General features: G+C 36.2%; 1 long non-coding RNA gene across 1 annotated transcript in view; it reads left to right on the top strand.

Moving 5' to 3' along the window:
- The first annotated feature begins 3,566 nt into the window (after positions 1-3,566).
- LOC101692213 overlaps positions 3,567-10,802 on the top strand; it is a 101,626-nt gene continuing 94,390 nt past the window's right edge. The window contains exon 1 of the long non-coding RNA XR_006607189.1: positions 3,567-3,604. This is a non-coding gene — a long non-coding RNA (uncharacterized LOC101692213). The remainder of the gene's footprint in view (positions 3,605-10,802) is intronic.

Genomic DNA, 10,802 nt, shown 5'->3' with positions numbered 1-10,802 from the left:
GTGCTCTCTTTTATTGATTCTCTTTTATTGATCTATGTATCTAGTTTTTTCATAGTACATACTGTTTTGATTACTACAGCTTTTCAGTATATCTTGAAATTCAGGATTGTGTTTTGTTCTTCTTTTTCAAGATTGCTTTGGATAGTTGGGAGTATTTTGTGATTCCATAGAATTTTTAAGATTTTTTGTTCTAATTCTGTGACAAATGCTATTGGTATTTTGATAAGGATTGCATTAAATGTGTAGGTTGCTTTGAGTTTTATAGATATTTTAACAATACTTGTTCTTCCTATCCATGATCATAGACTATCTTTCCAATTCTTTGCGTCATCCTCAGTTTCTTTCATCAGTGTTTTATAGCTTTCAGAGTGCAAACCTTTCACCTCCTTGGTTAAGTTTACTATTAGGTATTTTATTATTTTTTGTGTAATTGTAAATGGAATTATTTTCTTAATTATTCTTTCTGGTGCTTTATTATTAGTGTATAGAAATGCAACAGATTTCTATATATTGGTTTTGTATCCTGCAGCTTTACTGAATTTATTTATCAGTTCTAGTAGTTTTTTGGTGGCACCTTTAGGATTTTCTATATATAGTATCATGTCGTCTGCAAATAATGAAAGTTTTGCTTCTTCCTTACCAATTTGGATGCATTTTATTTATTCTTGTTTGGTTGCTGTGGCTAGGACTTCCAGTACTATGTTGAATACAAGTAGAGAATGGACATCCTTGTCTTCTTTCTGATCTTACGGGTAAACTTCTCAGTTTTTCCCCATTGAGGTTGATGTTAGCTGTGTGTTTTTCATAAATGACCTTTATTATGTTGAGGTGTGTTCTCCCAAAACCCACTTTGTTGAGTTTTTTTTTTTTTTTAAATATTTTATTTTTATTTATTTGACACAGAGAGAGAGATCGCAAGTAGGCAGCGAGGCAGGCAGAGAGAGGAGGAAGCAGGCTCACCGCTGAGCAGAGAGCCCGATGCGGGGCTCAATCCCAGGACCTTGAGATCATGACCTGAGCTGAAGGTAGAGGCTTAACCCACTGAGCCACCCAGGTGCTCCTGTTGAGTGTTTTTATCATGAATGGATGTTGTACTTTGTCAAATGCTTTTTCTGCATCTATTAAAATGATCATATGGTTTTTATCCTTTTTCTTGTTGCTACACCTTGTGGTGTATCAAATTGATTGATTTGCAAATATTGAGCTACTCTTGCAACCCAGGAATAAATCCCACTTGATCATGGTGAATGAGTTTTTTAGTGTATTGCTGGATTCAGTTTGTTAATATTTTGTTGAGGATTTTTTGCATCTATGTTCATCAGAGATATTGGCCTGTAGTTCTCTTTTTTAGTGGCGACTTTATCTTGTTTTGGTATCAGTGTAATGTTGTCCTCATAAAGTGAATTTGGAAATTTTCTTTCCTCTTCTATTTTTTGTAATAGTTTGAGAAGAATAGGTCGTGGTAAAATTCATCTGTGAAAACATCTGGTCTTGGACTTTTGTTTGTTAGGAATTTTTCTTTTTTGGGGAATTTTTTGATTACCAATTCAATGTTACTGCTGGAAATCAGTTTGCTCAAATTGTCTATTCTTCTGGATTCAGTTTTGGAGGGCTATATGTTTTTAGGAATTTATCCATTTCTTCTAGGCTGTCCAATTTGTTGGCACATAGTTTTTCAGGATATTCTCTTAAAATCCTTTTTATTTCTGTGGCATCAGTTGATATTTCTCCTCTTTCATTTCTGAATTTGTTTATTTGAGCCCACTTGCTTGTTTGCTTCCTTCCATTCTTTTTCTTTTCTTTCTTTCTTTATTTCTTCTTCTTCTTCTTCTTTTTTTTTTTTTGATGAGTCTAGCTAAAGGTTTATCAATTTTGTTGATTTTTTCAAAGACTCAGCTCCTGTTTTCACTGACCCCTTCTATTGTTTCTTTAGTTTCTTTTTTCCCCCTCCTATTCTAATCTGTATTATTTTCTTTCTTCTACTCGTTTTGGGTTTTGTTTTTTCTTGTTGTGGCTCCTTCAGGTACAAGGTTCAGGTTATTTAGATGTAAGTTTCTTTGAAAATTTTCTTGCTTGTTGAGGTAGGACTGTATTGTTATAAACTTCCCTCCTAGAACAGCTTTTATTGCATCCCAAGGATTTTGGACCTTTGAGTTTTCATTTTAATTCGTCTCCATTTTTTTTTTTAAATTTCCTCTTTGATTTCTTGTTTGAGCCATTCATTGTTTAGTGGGATGTTATTTAATCTCCATGTATTTTTTTTTTTTTTTTAAAGATTTTATTTATTTGAGACAGTGCATACAAGCAGGGAGAAGGACAGAGGGAGAGGGAGAAGAGACCCTACTGAGCAGGAAGCCTGACATGGGGCTCGATCCCAGGGCCCTAAGATCATGACCTGAGCCAAAGGCAAATGCTTAGCTGACTTAGCCACCCAGGTACCCCAGCCTCTATGTATTTGTGTTCTTTCCAGATTTTTTTTTCCTGTGGTTTATTTCTAGCTTCATAATGTTGTGATTGAAAAAGATGCATGGTATGAATTTAGTCTTTTTGAGTTTGTTGAGACTTGCTTTTTGGCCTAACATGTGATCTATTCTGGAGAATGTTCCATGTGTACTTGAAAAGAATTGTATACTACTGTTGTATGATGGAATGTTCTCGCTCTATCTGTTAGATCCATCTGGTCCAATGTAGCATTCAAAGCCACTGTTTCCTTATTGATTTTTTGTTTGAATGAACTATGGATTGATCTAAGCAAGTGTTAAAGTCCTTACTATTATGGTAATTCTGTCAGTTACTTCCTTCATGTTTGTTAATAGGTGCTTTATGTATTTGGGTGCTCCTGTGTTGGGTGCATATTTACAATTGTTTTATCTCCTTGTTGGATTGTTCCCTTTATGATTATGTAGTGTCCTTCTTTTGTCTCTTCTTATCTTCTTTGTTTTAAAGTCATTTTGTCCAATATAAATGTTGCTATCTTGGCTTTGTATATACTTCCATGTATACTGTTTCCTGCCCCAGATTTGGGAATTTTTTAGCTATTATTTCTTCAAATACATTTTCTGTCCCCCTTTCTCTCTCTTCTCCTTTGTGGATTCCTATAATGTGAATGTTTTTACATTTGATGGTGTTACTGAGTTCTCTTAATCTATTCTCTCTTTCTCTCTTTTTAATTAATCTTTTTCTTTCTCCAATTCAGCTTGATTGCTTTCTATTACTCTGTTGTTCAGGTTGCTGATCCATTATTCTGCTTCCAGTAGTCTATTACTTATTCCCATTACTGTATTTTTGATTTCCACTATTGAGTTCTTCATCTCTGATTTTTTTTGTTTTTTGTTTTTTTTTTTTTTCTTAAGAGACAGAGAGAATGAGGGTGGGGGGAGGGGCAGAAGGAGAGGGAGAGAGAGAATCTCAAGTAGACTCCTCACTGAACATGGAGCCTGACATGGGGCTTGGTCTCACAACCCTGAGATCACGACCTAAACCAAAACCAAGAGTCAGATGCTTAACAGACTGAGCCACTCAAGTACCTCTGATTGATTCTTTTTTATGTTTTCTTTCTCTTTGTTAAGGGTCTCACTGAAGTCCTCCATTCTTCTCAAGTCCAGTGAGTATGTTATGACCATTACTTTAAATTCTATATCAGACATATTTCTTACCTCTGTTTCCTTCAGCTTTCTTGTTGTGATTTTTATCCTATTCTTTCATTTGGAATATATTCCTCTGTCTCTTCATTTTGTCTAACTCTCTGTGTCGTTTTGTATGTTAGGAAAGTCAGCAACATCCCCTGCTTTTGCAAGTAGTGGCCTTATGGTGAAGAGGTCCTGTGGTGGCCTGTAGTGCAGTATCCCCTGTTCACCAGAACCTGGTGCTTCAGGGGTCTCGTGTGTGTGTTATATGCACCCTACTATTGTGGCTGAGCTGCATTTGCCTTCAGTCCAGTCTTCTACAATGGCTTTATTTGCCTGTTATGGATGGTGTTTGGTCCCTGTGTTGTTAATGGGCATCTGGGTTGACCTTGGGCTTCAGTTGGGTTAGACCAACTGTTTTCCAGAACTGTGGTTGCACCAACCTGCAGAGTGCTCTCACTGTGCTGTCCCATGGGAGACTTTCATTGGTGGGTGGGGTCTGTTGTCAGACTGGATGTCTGCCCCCAGCTCACTGGTGGAGCCACATTCAAACTGATGTGAGTGGTTATCTTCCCCTTCCCTGGGGCAGGAACCACTTTGGAATGGTGCTGGCTCCTACTGCAGCTGCTTGCACACTGCCATACTTGTGGATCCACTTTGGATAGATTCCTGCCAAGGGCATAGCAGATGGGGCCATTTTCAGAAGAGAACAGGAGTAGGCTACATGATGTTAGCAAGATTTGTGCAGGTCTGGTGTGGGAGACCTGTTCCTACTTTGGAAAACTGAGGGTAGGTTGGATAAAACCTCAATATAGAAGTCTGACCAGTCACAGTTCATATCCAGACTCTTATCTGTGGCGTGAAAAGGACACATTTTTAATCTATATAAACCTCAGTCTATTTATCTTTAAAGTGGGGGATCATAATACTTCCATGTTCATATTAGTTTGAAGTTTAAAAGAGATATGAAATTGAGATATAAATTTATTATGAATTTAATGGCTATAAATTGGTTAACACAGTGGTTGGCGCGTGATGAAGTGCTTAGTAAAATGGTAGCTACATCCACATACAGGAATAGACTGCCCAGAGAGATTGTGGAATTTCTAGGTTAAGTACAACTCTCAAGAGCATAAACTTTGCCTTGATATTCTACATAGTCTCCTTGACCATGAGTCCTTCTTTTTTTTCTTTTTCCAGTATAGTTCTATTATATTATACTTTAAGAAATATTTTATTTATTTGTCTGAAAGAAAAAGCACAAGCAGAGGGGAGGGACAGAAGGAGAGGGAGAAGCAGACTTCCTGCTGATCATGGAGCCTGATGAGGGCTTGATCCCAGGACCCTAAGATCATGGGAGTTGCTTAACTAAGCCACCAGAGAATTATATTATTCTTAACACCAGTAGTCAGAAATGTATGTTTTCTTCTAGCATGGATAAGCCACAGTTCTAAATAGAAATAGGTGAGTTTTCTGCCTGTTTCCCTTTACCTGATGCTCTTTAATAGTATTTTAGTAGAATTTTTGGCTGCAGCATCATATCGAGGCAGATTCCTTTAAGGAATTTCTGTGTCCTTTCCCTGTGTAGATATGGTGTCCTGATAGAGGTTTGAGGGTAGCTTTTCCTCCTCAGTTGCATAAATTTGTACTTTATATACATTGAAACCTCTTTGTCCCTTTCCTGCTCACTCACTGACATTTGCCATTATTTGATACAGTAGGCCTGACTTGTATGTTTCAAAAATATTTATGGTGCAAGAACCTCCCTTCTGGCCTTTTTTTTCCCCCTCAGGAAGACCAAGAGAGAAGATTCATTTACCCAATTTGCTATCTGATCTTTTGATAAGTGTACCTATTTTAGACCCTGATCATTAAATTGTTATTCAGATTCTTCAGCCCAGTTTTTTAAAAAAACGTATCATAAAAAGTGTTTTATTGCCTTTGGAGTCCTTTTCAAAGTCTTTCTCAAATTATATTTGGTCTAGTTTTCAGTTTTATAGCTAACCTGCAATGTTTGTTAGCTTCCTTGTTTCCTTATATGGACTACTTTTCTATTATTAAAAACTGACTTAAAAAAAATCCCTGTAATTGCTCTTTTGGCCATCAGTCAGACAGGTGGGGTTTTGTTTGTTTGGTCTTGGAAGAATTTTAATTAAAAAAAAAATTTTAAAAATTATTGCCTTCCCAATGCTATTTACAATTACAATTTTGTTTTTGGCCTCTGATGAAATATTGGAAAAAAGTCTCCAAGCTTCTATTTTATTTTCATGCTTTCAATTCTTTCTCTCTCTACCTGACGCCTGCATTCGCTTATGTTGCAACCAGTGGAAACGATACCAAATGAGGGATTGTAGCCTGAAGTTCTAGTGCTGGGACAGCTTCAAAGTTACTGTGCCACTTTGGTTAGGTCACTTGACTGCGTGGCTTCCAGTTTCCTCATCTGTGAAATGAAGGGAGTTTGTTCATTTACTCAACAAGTATTTGTTAGGCAAATATTAAATTGTAGGCCTTGTGCTAGATGCTGGACCATCTGCAGTGAACAATAAAAGTCAAGGGGCCCCCTCTCCTGGGATATATATTCTAGCGCCATTAAATGATATAAACTCCAAGGCCTTTTGTGGTTTATGACACTGTGTATGACACTTCACTTAGCTCCAATTATCTTCTGAGCAGAATAGAAAAAAAAATGCAATATGTCTGAAGTTTGTTTTTGGCTTTTGAGGATTCCTTTGGCTTAAAACAAATACCTTACAGTTTGTTCTATAAGATGTTCCATGGAAACAAGTGTGAGATGCTCTTTCTGAAAAGGATTTAGGTTAAAGCTGCATACTATAGCCTCCTCTTAAAGTAAATCTTAGAACACCTTTGGAAATACACTTCAGAGCTCTGCTTTTTAAAGTACACTTTTTAAAGAAGGAATTACTGGAATAATTAAGACTGACCTTTATTTAGATTTAAGAGTCAACATCAGTAAAAGAGGAAATGAAAGTTTCTTGGTTGTTGCCAGTATGCTAATACTTATTGAGCTATAAAAGTACATTCAGCTCTGGACTATAAAGCTCTTTGTTGGATATTAGTAATAATGATAAATAAGTATAAATAGGAGTGTGTAAATTTTATTATTTGGCTGACAATCTAGTATGTGACTTTATCTTGGAAAAATAATGGATTGATAAACTTTTTAAAAAAAAATTCCAATATAATTAACATGGGTTGGTAAACTTCTAAACTTACTTGCCAATGGATTTTTAGTGTTGCAGGAACTACTACAACAAAATTCCTTAAGAGAATATTTAAACCAAGTCTCTTCTCTTCCCTTTGTACCCTTCATTTATTTATCTATTTGATTTATTTATATTATTACTAAAATATAATGTATTATTTGCCCCAGGGGTACAGGTCTGTGAATCATCAGGCTTACACATTTCATAGCACTCACCATAGCACATACCCTCCCCAATGTCCATCCTTCATACCTCTTTTAATCTAAAGTGGGCTATTTGTTGGAATGATTGATGTCAGGTATTAAGAAAAGGTTGGAATTATAGTGAGGTAATTTTGGAATTATCAGAATGGAGCTATCCGAAAGGATTGTTTGTTATAGGTGATAGCTGTCAGGAAAAATATAAGAGAATGAAAGATGTAAGCAAAGAGACAGAAAATAACTGATGAGTTGGTGAAAAATCCAGAAAACATCTTGCATGAAAATCAATTCATAACAGGGATTTGCTTGATTTTGTAGGAAGAGATTAAATAGTAAATGTAAATTTTTGCCTGTTTTTCAAATTCTGCCTTATCCAGGATAATAACTCTTATTTCAACTCTGAATGATCACACTTATATTTTTTCTGTTCATGCATTTATGTAAATTTTATTGATATCATGGTTCTAATATAATTTGTCTCCTTAGATTAATCTTCTAAAACTTCAGGAACAATAATCAGAGTTACTGAATGGAAGTAGAGTCCAGTATTCTAAAAATGCTCATACATAAACCTCATTATACATATACAGAGATAACCATAAAAAATAGAAAGTAGCACCAAAGGAAAAAGGAGGTAAAGATATATTAAGTTTTCAGAGGAAGGTAAGAATATTTCTAAATTGGAGGAAAGGGGAAAAATTTGTGTGTAAGATTTATACTGGTCTTAAAAGATAGTCAAATCTGGGCACCCAAAGATATAGGGAACACTTCCAATGTGGAAGGAATAGTAAAACTATAGAGTAGGAATTATATTTACCTGGAGCTAACTGAACTTTGGTTCTTCAGTTTTCTCTAGTTCCTAGTTTCATCTGTAAAAACTGGAATAATAACACCAAAAACCTTGCTGTGTGGTTGTTGTGAGGGACAGTCAAGTGGACATTTCTAGCTAAGTTTCTGGCAAAGAGTGGATGCTTGGACAGAAATCCTCCCTTCATTTTTAATGTAACTGTGGAGGACGTTTGACTCCAGCCTGAAGAGTCTGGGGGAGGTTTAATCCTGCCTTTGCTCTTTACTAGTTTCATGACCTTGGGCAAGTTATTTAACTTCACTCAGTCTCAGTTTTCTCATCTCTAAAATGGACGTAATAGTACCAATTTCATAGTTGATGTAAGGAGCAAAAGAGTTAGTTTATGTTAAGAACTTAGATATGGCACAAAGTATGTCATTGTTAAATATTGTTATTATTTTTCATAGGTTTTGAGGAGTGAATGGAGGCTTTTGAGTCAGGGGATGGAGGAGAGTGACTCAATTTTTTCTTTGCAAAAGTCAACATGTTCCTGGTTTATGAATAGGAATTGGGTGGTGAAGAATTAGGGAGAGACCCAAAGGGATGAAGACTAGTTAAGGGATTATTAAACACTCTGGATCAGAGACACTGGGAACCTGCTGATTAATGGTGGTAGCAGGAATGGAGAGGGGTCACTTAGCCTAGAGACATACTTTTCAAACTTCATTGTATGAATCATTGGGGATCTTATAAAAATGCAGGTTCTGGTTTGGTATGTTTGAGTGGGGCCTGTGATGTTGCATTTATAACAAGATCCCAAGTGGTACCGATGATGCTGGCCCAAGGAGTACACTGAATAGCAAGGAATTTGAAGACAGGATTCATAGGAACTGACAGTTGGTTGGTCATGGAGACAAGAGGGACAGTGAGTTTTAAACAGAAGGAGCTTAATTGGGAAGGAAAATGATGAACTCAGATCAACACACCAAGCTTGATATCCTGAAATTGAAGTTTTAGGAGGGAGAATGGTATAATGCCAAAGGGTAGATTTATTGTCAGAAGACCTGGAGTAAATCCTGGCACCAACAAATATAAGAAGGATGACTTTGGACTTCAGCTCTTCTTCGTCTGTAAACGGGAGACCACAGTGACTATTTCAAAGGATTGTTGCAGAGATGAATGGAGATACTTTGTAATGAAAACTTCTCACGTGGTGGCCAGCCCATAGAAGGCACTTACTGAGTAAAAATTAAATTTATAGGCTATGGAATTTATGGCCTAATCCGGCTCCTGACAAGGCTGGTTTGGGTTTTAACACATACGTTTTTCCTGCAATGTACATACTGATACTTCAAATCATACGGTAATTTGGCAGCCTTCTGAACTTTATGTTTTCTAAGTATGCGTTAGCTGACATAATTTCAAGGGACTTGAATGCCAGGATTGGCAGCAGTTCCACCAGCGCTCCATCTATCAGAAAACAGCAATTGTCAGATTCTTCCTTTTAAGGCACTTCTCCAGGAATAACTGTCTGAATCAAAGAGGAAAATATCTGGTCAAACTCATTTATAATCACAGTCCAATAATGGTAAATGGCAGGCTGTGGCATAAATCTGTGGACTTTCACTTACATTTCCAACCAGAGGCAGCATTATTGATGATTGAAGAATTAGCTCTTCAGAGCTTATCTACAACCTTGAGTTGGATATTTTAGACTGGTGGAAAGTAAATATTTTTCCCTTAAACTTAATCTGAACTTTCCAAATTGTCCTTGTATCTGTCCCTACACATAACTCAATCAGTGAGATTTTAGGGATAAGGCTAAACTGAAGTGAGTAAGTAAATTTATGATAACGAAGAATTTATAGCACATATTTTATTCTGCAAGTCTTAAAAAATAACTATTTATAATATTAACAAACTGTGGTTATAGTATTTATGTTGCTGGACTATTCAAGAAGAAGTTATTTTATCTCTTGCTTCATAAAAGAGATCAGAAAGAAGAAAATTCCAAGCCATATTGTCAAGATATTATCTCAAATATAACAAGAGATCAGGTCATCCAAAGACTCATTTTAGTTACAGTTCTTCTAAAAACAACATATCCTTTACAAAAATTAAATTACATAAACTATTCTGGAATATTTTGTGCTCGACCTCAGGGACACCAGCCATATGGATTTGTGACTTTATCTTTGGTGTTACTTCAGTACAAGGAAATTCAAAATCATATGTATGGAGTGAGTACTAAACCAATCATCTCAATTTCAACTCTGTATCTCTGCATTTTGTTGTCTCCAGTGTTCTCCATAGCCAGACTTCATTATTTTCGTCAACTCTAAAAAAAGTCCAGTCTTTCAAGACTGAAAGGAGCTCCAGAAGAAAATCTTTGCTGACAGAAATATTTTGATCTTGCTTGAGTAGTTGGCTGAAGTCCTTGCCAACCTATTTACCTTAATTAACTCCACAGGTATGGTTCCCTCAAGATGAACTCTAAGTGTAGTTGACTCTAGGTTCAAAAAGGGAAACTCTCTAGCTCCTGAAATTAGAGAACCATTAAGGCTCTTAGAGACTTCCTCAAAATAACATCAAATTTCTTCTTAAATTGAAAGACTTAAGGCTCACTCGAATTGCTTTCTTGCATAGGGAGCTAACGAGCTTTAGGTAACAACTATTTTCTACAGATAATGACTATAAAAATATTTGTTGAACGAGTCAATTCTATTACCTCTTTTATCTCTTCCAAAGAATAATTTTGTGAAACTTTTATCTAGAGATGTTATTTTTTTCTCCCATAAAATTTCCTTCCTGTTATCTAATCATTATGCATCTAGTCATCTGAAAGAGAAATCTGGGAGTTATCCTGGAGTCCTCCCTGCCCACCTCATCTCCATTCACTTCCTGACACCTGCTGACTCTTGCTTTCTGGTTGTATGCTGTCCCTTTCTCGCTTAGTCCCTCCTGG

Source organism: Mustela putorius, unplaced genomic scaffold (assembly GCF_011764305.1).
Source record: "Mustela putorius furo isolate JIRA1106 unplaced genomic scaffold, ASM1176430v1.1 tig00000580_pilon_pilon_pilon, whole genome shotgun sequence".
Classification (NCBI taxonomy): Eukaryota; Metazoa; Chordata; class Mammalia; order Carnivora; family Mustelidae; genus Mustela; species Mustela putorius.
This window is presented reverse-complemented; position numbering and strand designations above follow the sequence as displayed.